Consider the following 24,351-nt stretch of genomic DNA (forward strand, 5'->3'; position numbering starts at 1 on the left):
GCTTCAATTTTCTACCTACTCATTTATAAATGAGGAATGATTATTACTTCGTTTCAAGAGTTTTGAATGAAAATTGACAAAGTATCCACTTTCAGTAACTTGTTTGAATATTTTTTGATAAATTTGATGAGAATTTGAACTACAATTCTGAGAACCATTCGGTTACCATTTCCAGGAAAAATATCAGAATTCAATACACGAAGTGTGTCACTTTTTTCAAGCACAAACAAGTTTTCGAGAGTACTTATGGAGTCGGTATTGAATTGAAATGAGATAGAATAGCTTTAACTTTTCCACTGACAGAAAAATGAATAACTACCGAATTTATCTTCAAAAACTGAATTAACATTGTCTTTTGTATCTCACTACGTCAAGTTATTAGTCAATACTTCCATATATTACAAATGAATACAAAATCTACAAAATTTTTGACAATGGTCAAAGTCATATTTGTCAACAAGTCGCGTCGGCTATACTTGACGCGGGAGATGTATAACCAATACGTCGCGTATTCTTTTCGATCTCCTCGAAATTCAGAATGACTTTTTCATTCGAAATAAAAATGTCTCTTTACACGAATGAGTGCATAATGAGAGGAGTTTCAATTGGAGAATTATGTGAATCAGTGAAATGTGGTAATTAATTTTTCATTTCGATTGCCATTCAAGTTGTCTCGATAGAGTGGTCTAGTCACTTCTGAAATTGCAAAGTCTGCTTCTCAAAAGCTTGAAACACAATGCCGAACCAGAAACTATACACAGCTTAGCAATTTTTGATGCTTTATGAAACTCATACCAGACTTCCATTGGAGTATTGGTCAGAAAAGATCCATCTGCCTGATTGGAGACACGAACATCACTTGCAATCTTAATAGTGTGGAACATCGAAGAAAGGTTAGAGATTTGTCTCTCTTTTATAGATACTTTCACGGGATGTGTTCAAATCACTTGATATATTTGATTCCACCAGGAGCGGTACATATATCAAAAATACGCGATCGTTTCGAGGTTCAACTCAGTACACCTCGAAGTTCACTGTTTAAGAAGTCTTCAATTTGGGGAACTGCGTTTATATGGAATAAACTTCCTGAGTGTTTTTTCTTTTAATAAAATGCAATAATCATATCAATTTGAACCTGTGAATTTCTGTAGAAGCATTTATACAAAGTTTCATAATTTATTAAAGATCATATTTGATAATTTGATTCAATTAGTTCAATTTGATTAGGACTAGGTCCCGAGAATCATGTATATTTCAAGAATAATCACACCTAGATATTAATTTCATGGCTATCAGTTTTATCGCTTTCGGGAAGTAACGTTTTATTGTTGTAGAAACCTGTGTTGGATGCCTAGCTTTAAATTTTTTTTATCATTTCATCGGTTCAAAGAAACTCATCGTAGGTGAACTCTGTTTTGGCAGCCTAACCTTAATTGTTTTCATAATTTTATCACTTCGAAGAAGATAATCATTGGAAATATCGGTTCCAATGACCTTCAAATTCAATAAAAATAATAATGTTTTTGGTAAATACTTGGGCATTCCACAACTCGAAAATATAACTAAATAGTTGTGAACTATGTCGTCGTTATTGTTTATATTTATGTTCAAGTCTTCAACTTTTTTTCAAACAAAATACAAGCACCACAGAAAAATCCTTGAGGCGCTCTAAGAGCCATGTCTGTGCGAAAGAAGTGATTCACGTTGGATTTGAATCGCTGGAGATTATATTCATTTGGAAAAACGTTCTCAGGCAGTTATATCGCCAACAGCATATGCAGAAATAACTTCAGTGAAGAATCTGCACTGACACCTGTCGGATATAATCCAACGCTCTTCATGGTATTAGCCAGAGGAGTAGTTGTTTTCTCTGTCAGTCTATTAACCTACAGTATAAGTGAGTTGAAACTTGCCTGAACGTATTGTTCTTGTAGATAATTTGAGTTATAGCCAGTCTTCAAGTATGTACACTTACTTTATGTAAAGTTCTCAGAAAGTTGATTCCACATAAACACAGTTCTCCAAATGAAAGAATTTTTGAACAGTGGAGTTCAAGGTGTACTGAGTTGAACCTCGAAACGAAGAGCAGTTACAGCCCGTCACGTATTTCTTATATGTACAGCTCTTGGTGGAAATAAGTGTGCCAAGTCACTTGAACACCTTCCGTGGAAGTATCTGTATGAGAGAGACAAATCTCCAACCTTCTTTCGATGTTCCAGGCTATCAAGGTTGCACGTGATGTATGCGTCTCCAATCAGGCGGATGTCTCGTCTCTGTATGGAATCCAGCAACTTCAGGGTATGTTTGTGAGTAGAGCTCCATACATGAGAACAATACTCCAACGAAGGTCTGATCTGAGCTTTATACAGCATCAAACGTTGCTGAGCTGTATACAGTTTTCTGGTTCGGAACAGTGTTCCAAGCTTTTGAAAAGCAGCCTCTGCAATTCCCGCGACATGATTGTGTCAAGACATATTGGTGCCCAATTTGACCCTCAACAAACCCATCGAAGCAGAAAGAAGAATCATCAGTCCTGGCATTATTATATCCGGTTCGGAGACATCTATCTTTTTGGAGAAAGCTGATACCTGGGTTTTTGTGGCATTGAATTGAACCTCGTTACTTTTACCCCAATTCGAAATCACCTTCAGATTCTCATTAAGATAGGCAATCTCCTGCAGTCAGTGCCCTGGAATGACGAGACGAGTGTGCTGTCATCAGCAAAGCAATTTATTGGATTCTTGGTTTTCTCCAATAAGTCGTTGATATACAATGAAAAGAGGGATAGACACAATATAGAACCCTGGGAAAGACCAGCTTTGATAGTAAAAGTATTCAAGAGGTATCCGTCGACAGCCACTTGCAGAAAACGTTCTTTCAGGAAACTGGAGAGCCATACACAAAAATGATACGACAAGCCATAGCATCGAAGTTTGGCCAGCAAACCCTCATGTCAAACACGGTCAAAGGCCTTAGAAATATCAATAGCAACAGCTCTTGACTCTCCATGTTTCTCGATTACGTTATTCCAAATATGGATGACATACGATAGAAGATGATTGAACTTCATAGAGTTAACAGTCGAGTCAGTTGGTTGGTGAGTTCCGCTGATGGAATTACTGCTTTGGTAAAGGCTGGAAGGTAAGACCTCGTTCATTTCTAGTTTGCACGAGTAGTGAAATCTTAGAGTTGTAGCTTGTGAGTGAAAACAACTCTTCACATTTTAAAATATTTTATTTCAAATCCCTAGATGATGTGGCCGTTCTTAGGGGGTGTCAACTGGTTAACAAAAAACCCTTTAGGTCCCATTCGGAGTCATATAAATATTGCGAAGCAACACAATATTTATATTTGAAACATGTTCTATCAATTGTTACTGAAAAACACACTACAAATTTCAAAAATTATGAAAATTGATGGGAAATTGATTCCAAAATCCATAATAAACACTTAGGTCATTAAAATTCATATGCAAACACGATTAACCTCAATGAGACCTGATGAATATTTTAAAAAACGATCATCACGTTGCCTCCCATCACTACTCAAAGCACATTGAAAAATGATAAGCATCAAAATAATGAGCAGTTGATATCCCCAATGAATTATAGCAGGAGAACTATTTTGAAACGCAATTGGGAGTTTTTCGTGTCAATGATTTATTGACGAGCTGAATTTGGAATTGGACGATTTTGTATACAAAGAGGTATAATAACTATATTCGTATAGGCTTTCATTTCGTAATCATCGAACATTCAATATAGTAAACATTTTTGATATCAAACGTATTCAATTTGGCCTTTTCATGGTTTACATCCAGTGCGAATCCATTCATGTGTGAGCTGTTATTTTCATCAGAACATACATTTAAAAAGTATATCACTTTAATGAAAAACAGATCATATGTGGAAAAGTTTTTTGTTGAATGATCTACTTCAACCGAAGACTGATTCTTTCAGCAATCATAAGATTTGCCACAGATAATGTGAACTCATTTTACCACTATTTTTTTTCCATTCTCATCTAACAAATGAAATCAAATCCCAGAAACAGAACTTTCGTTATAAGATTTTCTATTAAAAAGTTATAATATCTGTAAAAATTGAATGCATGTGGAATTCTATCATTCATTGATTTCTCTCTTCGTTCGGAAGTTTCCTACATTTGTTGTATGAAGATGGGAAAGTAGAAAGCTGTCACAACAACTTTGATTTATAGCCAGTCTTCAAGTATGCCCACTGACTATATGTGAAAATCTCTAAAAAAATATACTCCTGTCAAATTGAATAAAATTTAATTTCTTTAAAGAATAATTTTTTTGACTGTATTCAGTTATACTGTCCTTCCACTATTATTATAAGGTACAAATATACGTCTATGAAGTAGATATTTCATGAAGTCAACTTATGAACTTTGCATTACTTGTGAACAATTTTCAGCAGACTTATTCTGACCTGATAAATTTTATGTACTCGAAGATGGCGCTGAGGCTCACTTTGCGACAGTGGTGCAACTTCAAAAAAAAAGAAAGATATCAAAATCACCTTATGCATCTGAAATTTTACATATGAATTGAAAATCATATTTAGAAAAACTTCCATTTTCCAACTCATTCAAAACAGAAGCCAAAGTAAAAGTTCAAATCAATAAAAAAATGTCCTGGTATGCAAAATGTATTTACGTATAAAATTGCATTTCTCTTAAAGGGGTTTTTCAAAGATAAATCACGTTTCGAATAGAAAAATTACTATTCTGATTAATAAACATTTTCTCGTGTTTCGATTCACCGAGTATTGAAAGAAAAATTGTGGCCAAATTATTATTAGACTATATTTCCCAAATACTTTTTGAACAATATGGACTCTTCGAATGAGTTTATGATGAATGTATTAGGGACGCCTAAATAAATACTCTTGTTCGTATAACTTCTGAACCGCTCGGTATATTCGGTATATTTCCCATAGTACTGGAACCAGACGTAACACATACTGTATATGCTCAAAAAACCTGACTTTTGGTCCTCTCTGTTTATTTTTTGCATTTGGAGGGACCTTTCCGGGAAAACCTACATTTCTCTACCACAAATAATCTTTTTTCTTGTCGAAAGGAACTTCAAAAACCAAAACAGTAATGTTAGCCCGACCCAATAGACATTTTACCTTCACCTTCTCGATTTCAAAATTCTAAACTCGATGTCTCTCTTTTATAAAAAAAAATGATGATACTCAAACTCATATTTGGTATGAATAAATAAAAGTTCTCCCATATCAATTACCTTGTTTAATATCATGTCACAACCTTCAGCCTGCAAAGATAAATAATAGATGCGACACATATGCCTGTCAACTTTAATAATATCCCCAGTTCCTGGACACAACCACACGAAATTCCTGCAGTTGCAGTCGAAACTTTGCGAGGGTTTATAGCGGAATGTTCTCAAAGTGCAATTTGCTCTGCTTCATCCAGGACTCGAGGTTCATGCTTTTTCATTCCATACGGACCAGGATTTATCCAGGACGAGTGCGAGAGCTAAAGTTGGAGCAATGGAAGATTACACGTGCGACGCACGGTCGATTTGTGCAGCTGAAATTGAATTGAAATGAACTGCATGTTCGTTTATTTCATCTTGCGATAAAAAATCATAAAAGTATTAATGAAATAGTTGATGTTGATGAACAAAAAGTGATCGATATAGTTCCGTTTCCGGAACTATCCAAAGAATCAATTCTGGTAATTTTGTTAATTTCATCCGTGATTTTTGATACAAAAATGAGAATCAGAATTTATCAACAAATCAATGCAAACAAAACAGAGAGTCATGATGATGATTAACAATTTTCAGGAAACTTTTCATTTCTAGTTGCGTTTCGCTTACTCCGTGGCTTCATCGATAGAGGAAATTATAAATACGATATATTCGATTACACATATAGTGATTTTTTCAAGAGGAAAAAGTTTGACCTGTTTTGGTTTTGATTTACTAGCGAAGATTGGAAAATAAAATTTCTTGAATGTTTATTTAGATTCAGTGTACCTCAAACTTGCTGGTATAATATTATACAGTGCGAATTTACATAGTCCCTCTTCCCTTTCAAGTTTCGAATGAAGTAAGATAATATTACATCAGAGTTGGACAATATTTCTGTGAAAAGTAGTCATTTCAATTACATCTGATAAAAATCTAATTGTATGACATTACTTGCTGTCGAAAAGGAGCGCTAAAAACTTCAAATTGGGTCTTGAGACATTCAATATGGAAGGTATTTCAATTCTCTATACAATGACCTTCCCTTTTTTTAGTTTCCAAAACCGGTTGCGAACTTATTGATTTTTGAATTTGGGAGTAGAAATTTCGTAACTTCTTAAAAATTCCTTCTGACGCTGAGTCTACAGAGGAGATGGATGTCGTGCTTACGACTCCAACTGACCTTCCTGTAAATTTAGATCAGGAGCGAGAGCTTCTCAACTCTGAACTGTCAACAGTTTTTTTTCTCTCACATATTTACACACTTTGTGTAACCTGTGATGAATAACTCCAGAGCTGTTTCAATCCTCTTTCGATTGCAAAGTGGCGAATCATCGGTTTTCTTGCTTCAAAGCACACAACAATAACACCAATTGAAATACCTTGTCGAACAAATTGTCACACCGTTGGTTTTGTCACCAAAAAGTCCTAGAATGATTTATTTTCCAACAATTTTTATCTTCTGAAATCTTGCCCTGTTCAAAAGTAAAGAGGGAGGGACTTTTTTTATCCGCACTGTATGTTCTAGTTGCAATGTGTTTGACGGATTTTTGAGCAATTACCTCATTTGTCCTGGGCAAGAAAGCACGTTTTCCGTGATTTCGCGAGTATCATATAGGTGTGCTCTAACTGGTTGAGATAACTCGATTTTTTTAATAAAAGTGACTATTACATTAACAGTGAAATGCCAACAGTTTATTTGTTGTGAAAATGAGCATTTGTGTAGTATAATAGATCAATAATTGGTGTCAAAATCTAAGAAACTGGCGACAATTTATGTTTGTATACATATATCTCTTCCATATACCGAGTACGAGCTTTTATCCTAACGAAAGCTTTCTCTGATTGAACGCAGACGTTACTTATTTTGTCTAATTTGTTCACTGATTGAATGAAAATATACTATAAAAAAATATGTTTTTGTGGGATATTTTGTAAATGACGCATGTGTAGTCTTCCGTTGCCCCAACTATAGTTTTGGTTTAGTCTCCAATAGAAACTTACAGCTGTTCTCAAAGCTTTCTGATTACAGTCTGAATAAAAGGAAATAATTTCTGTCTTCTCGCGTTCGTTTGTGAAATAAATAACTGGCTCTACGAGAGTAGCAGAACTAGAGGTATGATGAAGCTGGAATTGCTCGTGGACACGCATTTGTGTTCGGCTGAGATAAGAAAGTATATATATTTGGACGCACGAAACTTGGTTCGGTATAGTGGGGAGTTTTTGCTTTCTGTGTGATTTGTTGAGATTCGGGAGAAAACTACATTAAATGGATTCCCTTGAATGTAATCGCTCTGGTTTCACTGAATAACTTCTCGACATCTCATAGAGAAACATAGTTTGAAAAAATTTGAAAGAGATTCAAAACAAAAGTTTCGATAAATGTATCAGACTTCCATCATTGAACTTGATGATACAAATGATTATTGAACATCAATGGATTCATGCTTGAAATAAACTTAATCATTCCAAAGGTAAAATCAATCAATATATTCAAGACAGATTTATTCACTTCACAATTTCTATTCAAGAACTTTATTTAGTACTCACAAATATCATTATTGTGTAAAAAGGTTTGAATGCATTCGTTCTTAGGTGAGGAAGAACAAATATGTATTTTTGTTGATAGGATGGGCAAAGCGCCTTTCTTGTACACCTGTGAATTCATAATTTCTTATTTACCACAGTTATTCTTGGAGATGACTTCACGGAAACTGGATGGGGTCTTTGTTAATCGTGTCCAAAATGAAATCTCTTTGAATTCAAATTCATTCTCTTAGATTGGAAACCTTCATACCGTCCCTACGCCCTTATCGCTCTCACAAAAGTTAACCGATCGCACTTGTAGCCTTCTCTGATGAATTTCCTTCCGGCAAAAGAGGTGACAGAAGATCTTATTTTAAAATTTCGTTCACACCATTGTATTCGTTGTCTATTCACCTCAATAAGAATGAATATTGAGTTTTATCCAGGAAAAACGTTCAATATCAAATTTTTGATAGCAGATGAACCAATATCAGAAACAATCACAAGCTATTGGAAAAATATGAGAGTGAGCACTGCCAGGAAAAGGGAGTTTCAGAAATCTATTTCATTTGAAAATCAAACTGATCGAGTTTTTCTTTGAAACACCTTGTAAGAATTGGATAGTAAATATTATCAGAAGAGATAATTCGTCTGAATTTTTTTTCAATATCAACTTCTTCATCTGTGAACAGAGAAAGTGGGAAACTTCCAAAGAAAGGAAAGAATAAAATAACTACAATACAAACTCTTCATATAGATATGTAGATCTCACACAGAACTTTTTTTCTTTCCACCACTCTGTATCTGGAATGAACTTCTGCATTTTTCTCAAAAATATTTAAATATGCTCATTAATTTCTACTTGGTCCCCTCAAAGTAGTCAGCAATTCGGTTTCTATCTCCTCAATCGTCGTAAAATGTTGTCCTTTCATGAGTCAATGACATTTGACCGAACTTGGCATGCTTTTTTGGTCTTGGCTCTCCTGAGCTCTTCCATTGGGACAATTGGACTTTGGTTTCGATGTCATAACCATATACCCATCATTTGTATGTTATGACCCTTTCAAGCAAAACTGGTCGAAACTCAGCAATTTTGGAACGCTTCATGCCCAAAATTCACGAAAACATTGCGTGGCATGAGCCAACCGATATACCGACATCCTCAGCAACTTCTCTGATATTCTTCTGATCACTTTCTTCATTTCCTCAATATTTTCATCGGTTGTTGGAGTGCTGGGGCGTCCATGACGTCATTCACATTTTCTCGACCTTCTGTGAAGGAGTGTACCATTTGTAAACATTTTTCTGACTCAGAGTACAATCACTGTATGCCACTGTCAACATTTTGAGTGTTTTTTAGCACTTGATTTCATTTTCACACAAAATGTTACGCGAATTCTTAGATCTTCAAAACACTTCTAGCTTTTAAGTTCCTGACCAACAAACTAAACATGCTACCAACAAACTAAACATGCTGAAACTGTGAACATATGTTCGAAACAAGTGTACCAACATAAAAAAAAATTAAAAATGCTAATCGAATGTACGTAGCTGGCGTGAAAAGTTCACATTGTAGTTATTTCCACTATTCCTCTTCTCCAGATCAAAATTGATCAAAAAGTCTCCAAAATTACTTTGATATACCGTTTTCACCCCAGCAAATGGGATCGTTCCGAATAATAATCCAAGCCTCATGCAATAAACCAACAATTTCACAAACCAACTAGCAGCAACACAACGTTCCGTATTTGCATCATCTATTCGCAGGACATACAGATATAATCAGTGAAATACGAGAAAATCCTAGGCACACAACGTCCATTTCGAGGGTAGGTAATATCAGTTCAACTAGGTGAAAAATGTGAATTATCCGCTACACGGTCTGATGAACATTTACGCAGCAATCAAATGACCCGGTGCAATTCGCCACAGAATAATGCAGACGACCCTGCGATCGTTGCAGAAAAGTTTACACACCGTATTGTTTGCTGGTGGGTATTGTTAACTTCCGTACGAATGGTGTTAAATGTCTAGTTGATTTACCCAAACAGAAACTGTCGGTTGAGAACTTGTAATATGTTCTGATTGTCAGATACTGATCTATTTCATAAAATATGAGATTCAGTAGTGGTTTTTAATCCACCTCACGTGTCCACTTTTGTTAACTTATCTTCCAGTTTTGAAAAGTCGCAAAATACTGACAAACATATCAGTGTTTTTTGGGAAAGAAAGTTTTTGGCTTTCTACTACTCCATCTGATACAAAAAAGGGATGAGAGAATCTTCCAAAGAAAGGAAGGAAGTAATCAATTCGAAACTCTATACATGAATGTGTAGATCATGCAAAGAAGTAACTTTCAGACACAAACTGAAAGAAAGTCCTCCTGAAACAGCTACTACATATAGAGTTTCAAATTGATTACTTCCTTCCTTTCTTTGGAAGATTCTCTCATCCCTTTTTTGTATCAGATGGAGTAGTAGAAAGTCAAAAACTTTATTTCCCAAAAAATTAATCACTCCTAAAAATATTCAATTCATATCAGTGTTCTATTGTTTTCTTCACATTTTTTATTTTTTAATGATTTCAATTCAACTCATTCATTATTATAATCGATCCCGTATGTATGGAATTATTGTTTGACAGAACAGAACAATACAATAAGTACATTTGAAATGAAGGAACTAATACTGAAATCATTTCGCAAAAGTATCTGTTTGAATCAAGAGAAATAGTAATTGTGAATAATATTGGTGAGTTGATCAGATACTTTTTTAATAATTATTGAAATTAGAAATCCTATAAAGCAGATACAACATTATTCTTATTGTGTGAACAGTATGTATGATATTATTTTCATAAAGGCATGTATTCTTTAAATGAATAAGTATAATATCATGAATGAACTGACTCGTTATTCGTTAAAAATAATCAACACTATCCGTGATGATAATTTAACAATTTTCACAAACTTTCCTCATTTCTAGACGCCGTATTTTTTTCCTGGATAGCTTTCTACCGAAGAAGCTAATGTGTTAACGAAACACGTTCAGAAATAAAAAATGTTTGTGACAGGTATAAAATATATCTTTGATTTCTTTCAGATACTTTTATTCTATTATCATCATATTCATCAAAACAACTTTTGATACCATAATTATTACACGAGTATCTAATGTATTCTTGTCATACGATTGATAAAACAAAACTTAATGTTTATATAAATAGCACACCTATTGTTCGAACAATATGAGTGATTTTGAGACCGTTTCAAAAGGTTTCTGATTTCAGTTGATATGAAAAAGTAATCATCAAGATCAGAGCTGTTTCTGAGGATTTCAGATAAAAAGACCTACTTGATGAAAAGTAATTGCTAACGAAACTAGTTATAGTGATGTAATTACTGTATAGAATATGATAGATATTTCACCTGAATATTCACCAATCAGTGCTACAGCGAGATCGAAAGTTATTCCTTACCTGAAACAAGAAAATTTTTGAAAACTTGCACCCTTCAGGAGTTTTGCATACTAAGAACCAGAAACAAGATGTGTTTCATTTCACAGTAGCTTCTTCAGTAGTAAAAAGTAGTTGCAATACAATAATTGGTCGATGAATGATTCTTGGTAGGTAGATCAATTTTAACAACAATAAGTGTTTCATAGCTAATAATTTTCTGTATATAATAGTACTTCATCTTGATTTCATAGTTGTTTTTCAATAAGTGACATGCTGATTTGAAATTCAGGTTATAACATTACTAGACGTTCTTCCTATATAAACTTTTGGGAACGGTCCACACGTTATCTTCTAAACTACCTGAGGTGTTACCACTCTTGTATGCTATGTTAATTCTCTATTTAGTTAGTATTTTTCTAAATATTCTCCGGTGTATGTGGTATTATTATTATTTCCAATGTTGATGATATAATTGAACCATTACCGAAATACTATCCAAACATGTCATTAATCAAGTTATTATTTTCAATGTGAGCATATTCTTGATTATTGGCATGTTTGAAGAGTTAACTCATATCATAACACATATACCAAAAAATCATCGGAAAGATAAGGACAACAGATTGAATATTCACAAGCTAACATGTGGATGATATCCGAAAATTCATCGATGAATCGATTAGTTTTCGGGTATTTTTGTACATCAAAGAATCGATGAACAAAAATAATCGAATCACCTATTGAACAATGTGCAGGAAGCTAATCCGTCATCTTTATTTCTTGAACTGATCGTTATTTACCACCTACTATTCCTGAAATCTACATATTCTACATTTTTCACATTCTGTAGTTTTTATTAGATGTATTGTGAAAAAGTTCTTTGTGTCTGTTGAACTGAAAGAGCTGACATATGGTGAAACAAGTCTTGTTCTCAGTCTAAAAATTGTTCATTGGAGAGTAAAAAATATGAAATGTCAAACATGTTAGAATAATTTTTATCGAAGTGATATGATACAAACGTACACACAATAATCACTCTTCCCAGAACTTCCAATATTGTCAAATGAAGATTTATAATGTACATAGTCATCAAACCAAAGCATAATAAATAATAAATTTCAAAATGCCGAGTGAAGCAGAAAATGATTCGAGAATAATGCATGAAAGATATTGCCATCCAATTACAGCGTCCATTAAATATATGTTATTGGCGAAGTATTCAAATTAAAAGCTCAGTGAGCTTTTGAGTTTTTACATTTCTGTAAAAAAAAATGATGGTAGAGATATCATCTTCATCAATTCCGTTCCTTCGTAAATTAATATTGCCTTACGCCTTTTCGTCATTATATTTGAAGTGTAGATACAATTTGTGTTTGGGTCATGTTGGTATTATTGAGTGGAAATATTTTTCCAGTGAGGTATATCAAAATCTCCAAAAAAAATTAAAGGCAATATTTCCTGGAAAAACATTGATTTTATAGTATTGACGTTCAGCGAAAAAATTCTATCCACATCCAAAGCAAGGGATTTGAAGCCGTTCAATGTTTTTCCATCTGTCGCTCAATGAATTTTCTGTGATTTAATATTCAAAGAGAAGCAAATAAACAACACAACCTAACTACATCTAGGGAAATTCGAAGAGTCCATCGGAACATTAAGTATACCATCAGCAATCATTATTGATTTAATTTTCATTTGATAGCTCCTGGTAGTAGTATAATCATCCGTGAGAACGTCGGAAAGGTTAATAATATATCACTGTTCTCTACCAGCAAATCGTCAAGCAAAAGGTTCTGGGAAAGGAAGATTTCGGCTTCCTAATTCTCTATGTTCATTCAGAAAATGTGGGAATTTTTTCCCCAAAAAATGTCCTAAAAATTTTACATTCAATTGAGAAGGTTCTCTTTGAGTATTTTCGCATTTTTTCCTCACTTGGTAAACTTATTAAATTCTTCAAAGCACTCTTCACTCATCTACCAAAGCTTTCGAAATGAGAGTCAACTCAGCTTTTTCAGTATTTCATAAACTTTGTAGTACAAACTTATATTTTCATTATTTTATTTCCATTTCGAAAATCAACGAAAATTCAATTGATTAATTCCAAATGTAAGTCCCAAAATATTTTTGTTTGAACAGAACTAATACATCTTTGTACCAAATTATTGTGGTTAAACCTATTCTATTTGGCGATAGAGTTGAATATGCAACCCGTCGATAATACGAAATTGTATCATCAGCTTCATATGTCAAATAGTGTGAAAATGTCCTCTTGAAAATGATATTGAAATATTTTTTATATTTATTGATTTCATTGACTCGACTACGAAAACGTCAGTGTATTACTTCTCAATTAGCATCCTGTTGATAGTAATATCTGAACCTCCTAACAGAATCAGCACCATTTTCTTTTCATTCCCGAAACAATGGACATCTAAAAAGAAATAAATTCAACTCCACAACTACGGGATTTAAACGAAATAACGAGTTTCAGGCACAAACACAACCAATACACGATTTATGGATATCGTTAGCGTGATATTGATTGAAGCTCATTAGGTAGATTTCACCTAAACCGTGAGCTCGTCATTCATGAAGCCACATATTGACAATAAGTATAGATCAAAGGCTCTTTTGTTCTCTCGTAAAGTGGTTCCTGTATTCGGCATGGTTTATATTGCATCGGTTTCACGTTTCGACCTTTCAGTCATCGCAAAAAGGAATATTTCCCTCATTTCAACCCTAAACGATTCAGGGGATGAAGAAAAACGTGGTATCTGACATATACTATATACACAACGGAGACATTCAGCCGATCGCAGTGAATTCTAAAGGAAAATTATTTGAGAGTCGTTTCGATTGTGAATTTTTGATATCCAAGGTTTCGACAGATTTTCAATTTCAGATGAAAAAACTTGAATAATTCAAAAGACATGTTGAGTTATCATAATTATCAATGTATTATGGTGAACGCGCCAAGCTTAATTTGAATCGTTGAATGAATAAAATTTGTGGGCACACAGTCTAATATTATCCGAAAATATTTAGATTTGCCTTGGTATACCTTTTTTCGAAACCTAACAAAATTTTGAATTCACATTGTATCTAGTAGATAAATGTTTGAATAACTTAAAAATCACTTTATTGGTGTCTGAAATTGTATAACCACTTTCTGGTGAATGAATCACATTTTGTATAGACTGCTATCCTTTTCTCTGAAAAATGGGTTCATATGAATATAGGTTACATAAAATGAATACAAAACACAAAAGATCCGCATGAAAATTTGGTTTCATGTTTCTCAAATTATATATTTATCGTTTAAAGCTAGATCGGATAAATGAGACTTCTCTTCACGAAGACTAGAAATAGTGAAGGAATATTTTTGTTAGGTTAGGAAATTTTAGAATTATCTTTGTAATAATAATGAAGAATATGATTAACTGATAGCTTAAGAAATGGACAAAATAATTATGTCTTCACCACTAGAAAATTTCATGAAGAAAAGAAATATTTTTGTTCAAAAATGGAAAAGTAGAAAGCCAAAACCTCCCTTTCTCAAAAATCAATCTCTCCCAAAAATATACCCCTTCCGATTTTATCTCTAATTTAATCTACAAAAATAAATTCCCATTCAGACATGGAAATTGTCAAAGATCCATACTCTGATATTTGTTTTTTATGGACTATTATTCCTTCAAAATCCTTTTCAGTTTCCCAAAGTCGTGAACTTTTTTCATTCACTATCTATGAGTTTATACCAGCGATTCAAAACGAATTTCTCTATGGTATCACATGTCGCACCAATCTCAGTTTGAGGTGTAGTAGTAAAATCATGAAAAATGTTTCAAATTCAAATTTCTAATATTAATGGAATTTTTCCTTTTCAATCCTTTACCAATATGCAGGGCATCGAGAAGAAAGAACGCGAATGAATTTCATCAAAGTAAGTTCCAATACGGAATATTTCATATAACTTTTCATATTTGGATTCCGCATGAAAATTCTTAAGGAAAAATAAAAAATTATATTAGTTTATATCGAGTAGTTCAGGAGTTATACCGAAAATAATATCGAAATCTAATCTTCTCCACAGAACTCCTTAGAGTCAGTTTCGTTTCGAAATTTTTTTGAAAACGTGGTTTAATCAGGTGATGATTCAATTTGTTTCCCCATACTGGGATGATTCTTCATAGATATCAACTTCTTTTGAGGATCACTCTCTGAAAATATGGGATATTGGTGGTGCAAATGAAGTAGTTAATCATAACGAAAATAGTGTCAAGATTTTCAAAGTCAAACTTTCCCAGCAGAAAAACCAATGAAAGTTTCTGGGTAACATACCTTCGAAACAAATGATTAGTCCTCCCAAGTGACTAACTCCATTGAGAATAAGAAAAGATGGATATTTGTGAGATTACACCGTCAACTACGTTTATTGAACATTGACGATACCAAAAATGAGTCGGTATCACCGAAATGTGGAACTTGAAAACACATATATTTAGGAAGAAGTCTTTCGACTTCCTACTCCCTATTATTGATATCTGTTTTGATTCTATGGAGAATGTTTGGAGTACAAACTGAAAGATGAAATAATATAAAAAGTTTTTTTTCGAAAAGACGAATGAATATTCGTATTGAAGTAGTTGTTTGGAAGAAGTGTTTACTTCCAGTTTGTATCTGAAGAAAACTTCTCTGCTTGACCTATATATCTAGATATTCTCTATTCTTCTTTCACTGAAACGCCAAAATTTTTTTTTCGATAAACTAATCTCTTCGGAAAATATTCCTTCCAATTTGAAAAACATACATGTTTTCATATGAAATTTGAAAATCCAATGCCTCAATATCTCCGTCAAATTATTATTTGATAGTAGAAAATCAATACTAAAATTTTCAGAGAAGGGTAATTTTTTATTAAAATCCAGTGGGACATATGAAAAACCAGTTATTTCTGAGTTATTTATGGTATAACTACCAATATGATAGATATTCTCTAATAAAACTTCATACTACGGGAACATTCACGAAAAATTGCATGTGAAAAAATAAGGTGTGTTTTTTCGAGAAAAAATCAGGAAAAATTGTTTTCATATTTTAGTTTTACAGTTTTAGGAAAAAGTTTTCATTAATTGATCTAAATTGTAAAATATATATTTGTGGAATATCCCCCTAATAGAACAGACTCTGAACTACTTTTTTATCAGAAATGGGAAATGTTGAAGAGATTAGCTTTTTAAAATAATTCTTTGCATAACTGTTGAACCATTCGACTTATCTTTTATATAATCGCTTTTATATACCCAAAAATACCAAGAAGAATATTACATTTTTATTTCGAAAAATCCAACCTTTTTACACCACAAATTTAGTATCTATGATTCAGTAAAGCCCTTTGTATTGATATTCAAAAATTCAATATGAAAACTCCATTTTTCTACGTCAAAAGTTCAAGAGAAGCCGAAAATAAAACACAGTGGATAAACTCATACTTCTTTGTCCACGCTGTATATTTTTCTACAATCGAAAGATTCTTTCCGGAAGAACCGACGATTCTAAATATATTTCAGGACCACCAATATTTTTTTCTGTGAAAAAAAATCCAAAAAGCCAAAACTTTCACGTCGACCTAACCAAAACAAATCTCACCTCTCATCATTTTTCCACCCACTCCCGCTCCCCAAACGCCGAAAATCCTCCAAAATCGCTATCTTCGGAAAAGTTCCATCGCACTATACCGAAAGCTCGCGCGTAAGAAAACTCCGGAAAAGCGTCACCTCCGCCGCCAAAGCTCGCTTCGCGCGTCACAGAGCCTACTGCGATTTCTCGCCGCCCCAAGTCGGGCTAGGGGCGAGGGCGGGCGAAGGCGGCCGAGCCCTGTCGATCGCACTTTTGATTGGAAACACATGAATATGTAACAGAATTATATCCGATGTAACGAGCCACCGGCGTTCGTTCCATTGTAAATCCGTTTGTGTTATGGAGGATTGCTCATTACCGATGGATTGCGGACTTTGTACGAAGGACATTTTTACGTTGCAGAGTCAGCGTCGGACTCAGAGATTCAGAAATGCTCATGAAAAATAGTTCCATACTGTAACTAAATATTTGTTACCGCAAAAAACATAACAAAAAACTGTTGCGATTGTATTGGAAGTAGGTGTTGAGGAATATCCTGAACCTCGCAAAGTTTAGCACATTCGATCTGCTAGAATGTTAGAATCTTCAGGATTATGGAAAGTTCTTGAAAACTCAACATGGCTCGTTCGATGATCCATCAAAACACCACCCACAATTCCCGGACACTCAAGCTTATAAATTCTCCAACGTGTCCAATTTGTCTTTGGAATCAAAAAGGAAATCAGATAACCTGGCATGTGGTCTGAATGCTACTTCCACATTGTTTTTTCTAAAGAAACCCGCAATTATCACTGTTCTTTTACCAAATTATGTTAGAGTTACCATTGCTTGATTTCTGATTGTTTGAAAAAAGTTTCACTTCTCTTTCCTTCATAATGATTTCCCACCACGTAGTAACAACGGCTTCATCCATCAATTTACCAAAAAACTTTCTTTCCCAGGGAATCAATTGTTAGTATGGAAATTTTATAATTAATATCATGGATAGTGTAATAAATTTTCATCAAGTAACAAATTAGTGTAATCATTATTCACAACCTAATAATATTCTCCTTAATCAGTTAGATATCTCTCAAAATTAAATGTTTCCAAAATTTCACTTTCTTGTTTATATCTTCCAGTGAACCTAACAGAATCGCTAACGTAGATGTGGGAAATTATGAGCTGATAAACTCAATATTCAACAACCACCATGGCTCCAGTATATTACATTCCTAAGATCAGAACTTTATTAGGAATTAGGGAATGTGTATGAAATTTTCACAAAATGCTATAAGCCGTCTTTACGGCAATATTTTCAAAGACAAGGGCTTCTCTTCGAAGGGTAAAAATATTAAGAGCCGATTCAGCCAGTTTAACTCTGCACATCTATCACGTGGAGAACGAGGAGATTTGTTGCCGGGTGAAATAAAATGAAGCGGAAAATCCAGAGGTCGTCATTTCTCGGAATAATTGGATGATTGAATCCATGCAGGCGAGCGGGAAATAATGGAATATCTCATAATACTGTATCAGAATATCAGTATGCGATATACAAAGCATACTGGAACAAATGTATGAAGACCGTTAGTCAGGGAAGCTATAGATTACGTTGTAGACGTGTTAGGAATCACACGTTAAAAGGTAAGACCTCGTTAATCCTTAGCTCGCACAAGTTTCGACTTCTGAGGGTTGTCGTTCGTAGGGGTGCGACAGCTGGTTAACGGAAAAACAGATTTTAAACAGATTTTAAACAGACGACCCCTCGCGATATAGAAGGCCCGAGACTCTGTCGAATGAGGCCCTCATGTCCTCCGTTAACAGATGAATAATATCTTCATCCATCTTACCCCAGCCAGGTAAGGGTACACCGCGAAGGGCGGTACTGATGTCTGAGGGCATTCATGCCGCCACCACAATATCAGTTATGACCCATTTGTCTCTCTGACAAAACCCAGTTTGAAGGATAAGGGAGCTAGGCTCCAACTCGAACGAAATCAGGATGACGAACACTGTATGAAGAAATTATTGTATTGATGTATTATACAACTACCCACAGCCACAACTATCACAAAACTACATTATCATTAGCAATTCTTCTGTAATATGTGATGAAACTGGCTTATATTCCAGGGAAATCTTTTTACAATGTTATTCAAGAGAATATTTCAATGCTTGCAATACTTGGCGAATGCGCAGGTTTTTTAATTCATAATAATACATTCCAACTTCAGAATCTTCCAGAATAAATGAGGTAGTTACTTTCCATTACGGTGACCCATTACAGTATGTTCGCTGCCTACTTGTATGTTACAGGGGTAATTCAATATCTTCAAGATCGCTACAGAAAAGGCATTCAATCATCCCTCTTTAAAACTTCTTACAATTTGTAGGTTAGGTTAGGTCTAGAGGGAGTGGGTCTGTTCGACCCTCTACCGCAACCCGCAAGGGTTTATTGTGGCTCACACCTAATAACACTCGGCCAAATAAACCCAGCTTCTTAACGAAGCCGATTAGTTCGTATGGTAAGTGGTCTTTCAGTTCAGATAGTAAGAGTACGGCTCTGCTGAATTCTAAAAACTTGATTCGGTTCCCAGCGGGGCAGGCACAAAGTAGATGCTCTGCTGTTCCATCATTTTACAAACAAAGGCGACACACACCGTCTTCCGACAGTCCAAGTATCTGCATAGAATAATTCAAATGACAGTGACCTGTAAGAAGGCCTGTTAGACTGTTACTGTAGTCTAACAACTATTTGGTATAGTATCAAGCTTCGAAGGGTGAATAAATGCCTTGGAGTGAGCCAATCCTGGAAGATTCTGCCAGAAGTCAATGAATCTTCTTGCCATCCAGGTGTTCAATGTTTGTTTGGCAAAGCCAAAAGCGATGCCAATGACAGGTCCTGGTTCAATAAAGCCGCTTGCAGCACCCTCCTTTGCAAGAGAGTCAGCAGCTTCTTCATCTTCCAAGCCAAAAACAATCTGTTAAGTCTTCCTATCGACGAGACTCGGTAGAAGCCAAGAGCTTCCAATGCCGCTTGTCTGTCCGAGAATATTTTTATTGACTTATGTGTGAGGTTGAATATATCCAATCTCTCCGCACACGATTCAATAGCGTAAAGTTCCGCTTTAAATACAGTCGCATAAGTTCCTAGGCAGGTAGATATCTCTGTCCTGGGTCTGCGACTAAAAACACCTGCACCAGAACCGGAAGGTGCTTTTGATCCATCTGTGAACCAACAACTATCTCACAATGTGTAGCAATATACGTTAATTTTAAAACTGACTCATTTCATATGTGATTTCAACTCTTCATAGTACTTTTGATGCACTGTTTGGAACTTTTGGTGTAGTAATGAATATTACTGGAGTTTTTTCCCAACATCAAACCATTATTTTCAAACCTTGACACGTGTTTCGATCACCAAGTGATCATCTTCAAGAGGAAGATCAAACCACTTTGATTTTATTCTTAAAGATAATTACTTGGTGATCAAACCAGTTTCATATAAGTTTTGAAGATGATCACTTGGTGATTGAAACACGTGTCGAGGTGGTAAAATAATGGTTGGAAAAAAACTATAAAAGTTAGATCAAACTAGTTTGATCACCAATTAATCATCTTCAATCAATCATCATCAAACTGATTTGATCTTCCTCTTGAAGATGATCACTTGGTGATCAAAACACGTGTCGAGGTATTAAAATAATGGTTTGGTGTTGGGAAAAAACTCCAATTATATTCTTTATAGTACACTAAGAAACTGAAAACCGAGGAAAATCACCTTTCAGTAATTCAGCTTGAGAAGCAAATATTTTATTCAGTTTTGTTGCATTGGTTCCATGTTGAGCAATTTCTTTTCATATCACAACCAATGTCAATCAAGATGGCATTCCAATCTGAAGTTCAACGAGTACCTATGTAAATGTTCGATGAGACATTTGAAGTCATGAAAAAAACTATAAACATGACGCACTAATAACATTACATAACTTTCATTTAGGTGAAGTTCAGATATACCCTTGATGGGTACAACTGGAATATCTAGTTCAAAATAAATGTGACGATTAGTTAGCATCATCATGAGATAGCTTGAACTAAATCGTTAAAACTAATCGAATTATACCTAATATGATTTCTACTCGTGTAAGAACTATTTCAAATGCGACTTTTATAGCCATTCACAGATCTCATTCCACATTTTTACTTCCTAAACTCTCGGAGGCTTCGAAGGTGTTGTCAGTGAGTTTTCATTCATTCTTCATATCGAATGACTAGGCTCCTCTGGTCTATGAAACCAATTATGTTAAACACTCCATTTTTGAAAAACCAAAAATTTACGAAGACATTTTTGCCATTTTTTTCCAAGTGTGTGAAGAAAATCTACTACTTTCAATAACTTTTGGGGAAACTTTTTTCGCTTTATCATATCTGTCTTTGTTTAACGAGAATGTGACCAATCTATAGAGAGGAAAATGTAGGCCTTCCATTTTTTGTCATGGGCAATGGTGGTAGCTGCCATAAAATTAGCATGTAGTAATGTCTCCGTTGTTTTCAATTTCATACGTTAACTGCATACTCAGGGATCTGTTGTTGTGACGATATACAAAATCCTCCACCTTTCTTCGTTTCGTATCATAAAAGGCAAGTACATCATCCACATTTTGGAACTAATTCCAAAGAAAGTAATGCAACTCTTCTCTTGTTCCCATTCACGAATCTGTTTGTGGAAAAATTGGTCATGAAGGTAGACAACAGTTTTTTCATTGTCATATCTGCATGATATCCGTAAAGCGATTGTTGAACTGGAAGCATAGAGCAGAATTGCTACCAGAGGATTGGGCAAAATGAACGGCTTGTGGTAACTCGTTACTTCGAGGATAATGTTTCACATATTCCCTTTTGTAGACCATGGAGATCGAGTGATGCGAAAAATGCTTTGGAGAACAAAGTGAATGAGAAATGCTCGAAATTGTTGGGAAGGTTTCACGAAAATGAGTTTTCAGACACTTCTGAGAAATAAGAAATCAATACATATATTTTTTAAAAACTAAAGAACACACACTCAAAGAACATCGAACTAAAAAGTTAGGAATACATTTTTTTCAAATGAGCTTGAAACAATAACGAACGAAAAATACTAGTATTCTTGTGAAAAAACGACGGGAGTTTAATACACAGAAAATATGGCACAAAGCACTAACGATTTTTTCACAATAATACTAGTTTTTTTCCGTTCGTTATTGTTTTACGCTTATTTGAAAAAATATATCATCAACTTTTTAGTGCGCTGTTCTTTGAAAGCGTGTTTTATAGTCTTTTCAAACTATATTCATTTCATCTAATCTTTGGAATCAATCAGCCGTATATTGTTTGGAAAAAAATTACGATTGATATTTTTCGATTCCGGAGAGAAAGCCGGAAGAAATACGTTTTTCAAATGAAGAAATACATGTAAAGTGAATTTGAATTATATCAAGGAGATTACGTACAGCGCCATCTGTCTGCGAATAGATCAAGCAATAATGTCGATAATTATGTCAAATGAAGATCCCGAGCTTGAGAGTTACAAACAAACAAATATACATACAAACAGGTGAAGCTAATAAAAGCGTGATGAAAAAATTGTGGCATGAGTTCTACGAACAACAATAGAGCTCCCATTCCATATATCACGTTGTTAACTCTCACACGTAATATTTATCAGAAAAATCAGGTACAAAGCAAAGAAACATAAGGTATCGTAACTGAAAGTCATTAGGTAACATAATTATCAGGAACCAAGATACAATAGTATCTTGGGAATTCTATTGATGACTCATCACCGAAGGTAATAGTTAGTACTGATGTATATGCTTGTGATAGACGCTTTCTTAGTTGTAGGATTCAGTTTCATTCGTCTCCTGGTAAAGCTAAGTTGCTGAGGGATACATTTCATGCCAGATATTCCAGTTCTCCCTTTTTGTTTTATCAAATATATGTTCAACATCAAAATCTAGCACCAATGATGAATCTTATGATGGATCGAAACAATGTTGTCTGATACCGGATCACCAATGTTTCATTGTTTGAGCTCTGGTTTCGACTATTTCAATCAAACGTTTTATTGGTTAACACAGTTGCCACAAAGCGGTTCTGAACTTATTATGTATTCAAAATTTTAGATTCAATTTTCAAGTAAACCAGTGCACATTCCCACATCCAAACAGTTTTTAATCCTGTTTTTTATGATCCGAGTAAACAGCGGCGAATAAATCCGCAGGCGCCCCTTTTACACCATCTTGCAACTCACCTAAGAAGAATGCGAACCGCAGATCTGCATTAACCCCGTCCGAAATGACTTTTTTAATAAAATTCCTCATAAAGGAAAAGTTGAAGCGGGCTCGACACGACGAAATCCGGGCCCAAAACGACCATCAAAGCCGTTCGGCTAAATTGATGATGAAGGTGCCGGGAGACGCGTCAATTTCCACGTCGTCTTCTGCCTTTTTGACTGAACACGAACTGACAGATCTGTCGGTTTCGTGATTGTCTCGAAAGTCCTCCCGCTCGAAAGAGCTGCGGATCTTATTGAGTTTCATAAGCGATTATACGAGACTTCCGTCTCAAAAAAAGGGAGCAGGAACGGGTTTGATATAGGCCAACAGGGGTGTGCCACTTTTTTCTGGTTACAACTGAGTCTGCGATGCCTAGTTTTTGGTAGTTCCGCTGTACTTTTTTGGCTATATGATCTTCTGGGAAATGGAAAAAATTGATGTGATTAGAAAATTAATAGAATTTTAGAAAGTTACTGCTTTGAAATAATAATACTATCAACAAAAATATCATCAGATCAGATCATAATAGATCGCAAAACACTCCAGCTTCTCAGTAGTGTGACAAGATTTCCTGCAGATAAATCGAATCTATTTACATTTCGAAATGTTGAGACTTCTTTTGGAAGCAATCACTTTCCTGAGAGGCCGTTTCTTGCCACCACAGAGCAATAATTTTTTTGTTTCAGGTAACTCAGCTCTTTTGTGGACCAGACAATCGCAAATTCTCTAGTCATCAAAAACTACACCAACACTTCCTCTGTAGCATTACCTGCAACTGATGCCTGTATCGAACATCCCTATTTTCTTCAGGTATCTTCTGAAGGAATAGTATTGATTTAGCCGTCGAAAGTGAATACAAATGCCATTTGTATATAGATCTTAAATCGCTTCAGAAAACATGTGACGAACCTTTACTAGATAATGCTTCTGAATCAATCACTTCATCCTCATCGTCCTCCCAGAAAGCTCGCCTTGAATCTATCAATAGTGCTTGGTTAAACACATTACCTGTTGCTGCTTTGGAAACACTTTTAGGGTAGTCATTAGACCAATATTGGGTTTAGATACTCCTCAATAATGTATTTGTGGTAGTAGAGTTCTGAACAATTTCACCAAGTCAACGATATCATAAAAAAGGTTTTGATATCAGCCGGGATATCTTCTCAGAACCACTAGGTTAAAGCCGCA

General features: G+C 34.8%; 1 protein-coding gene across 1 annotated transcript in view; it reads right to left on the reverse strand.

Moving 5' to 3' along the window:
* The window catches only part of kek3 (leucine-rich repeat, immunoglobulin-like domain-containing kekkon 3 protein), a 600,794-nt gene extending 583,766 nt beyond the window's left edge, over nt 1-17,028 (reverse strand). The window contains 1 exon segment of the mRNA XM_074182347.1: nt 16,877-17,028. The gene's annotated coding sequence lies outside the window, so the exon portion shown is untranslated.
* Between the last annotated feature and the right edge of the window lie 7,323 nt (nt 17,029-24,351).

The sequence above is a fragment of the Leptinotarsa decemlineata genome, unplaced genomic scaffold (assembly GCF_025532065.1).
Source record: "Leptinotarsa decemlineata unplaced genomic scaffold, Ldec_3_MD MMD2_tig00026328_RagTag_RagTag, whole genome shotgun sequence".
Taxonomy (NCBI): Eukaryota; Metazoa; Arthropoda; class Insecta; order Coleoptera; family Chrysomelidae; genus Leptinotarsa; species Leptinotarsa decemlineata.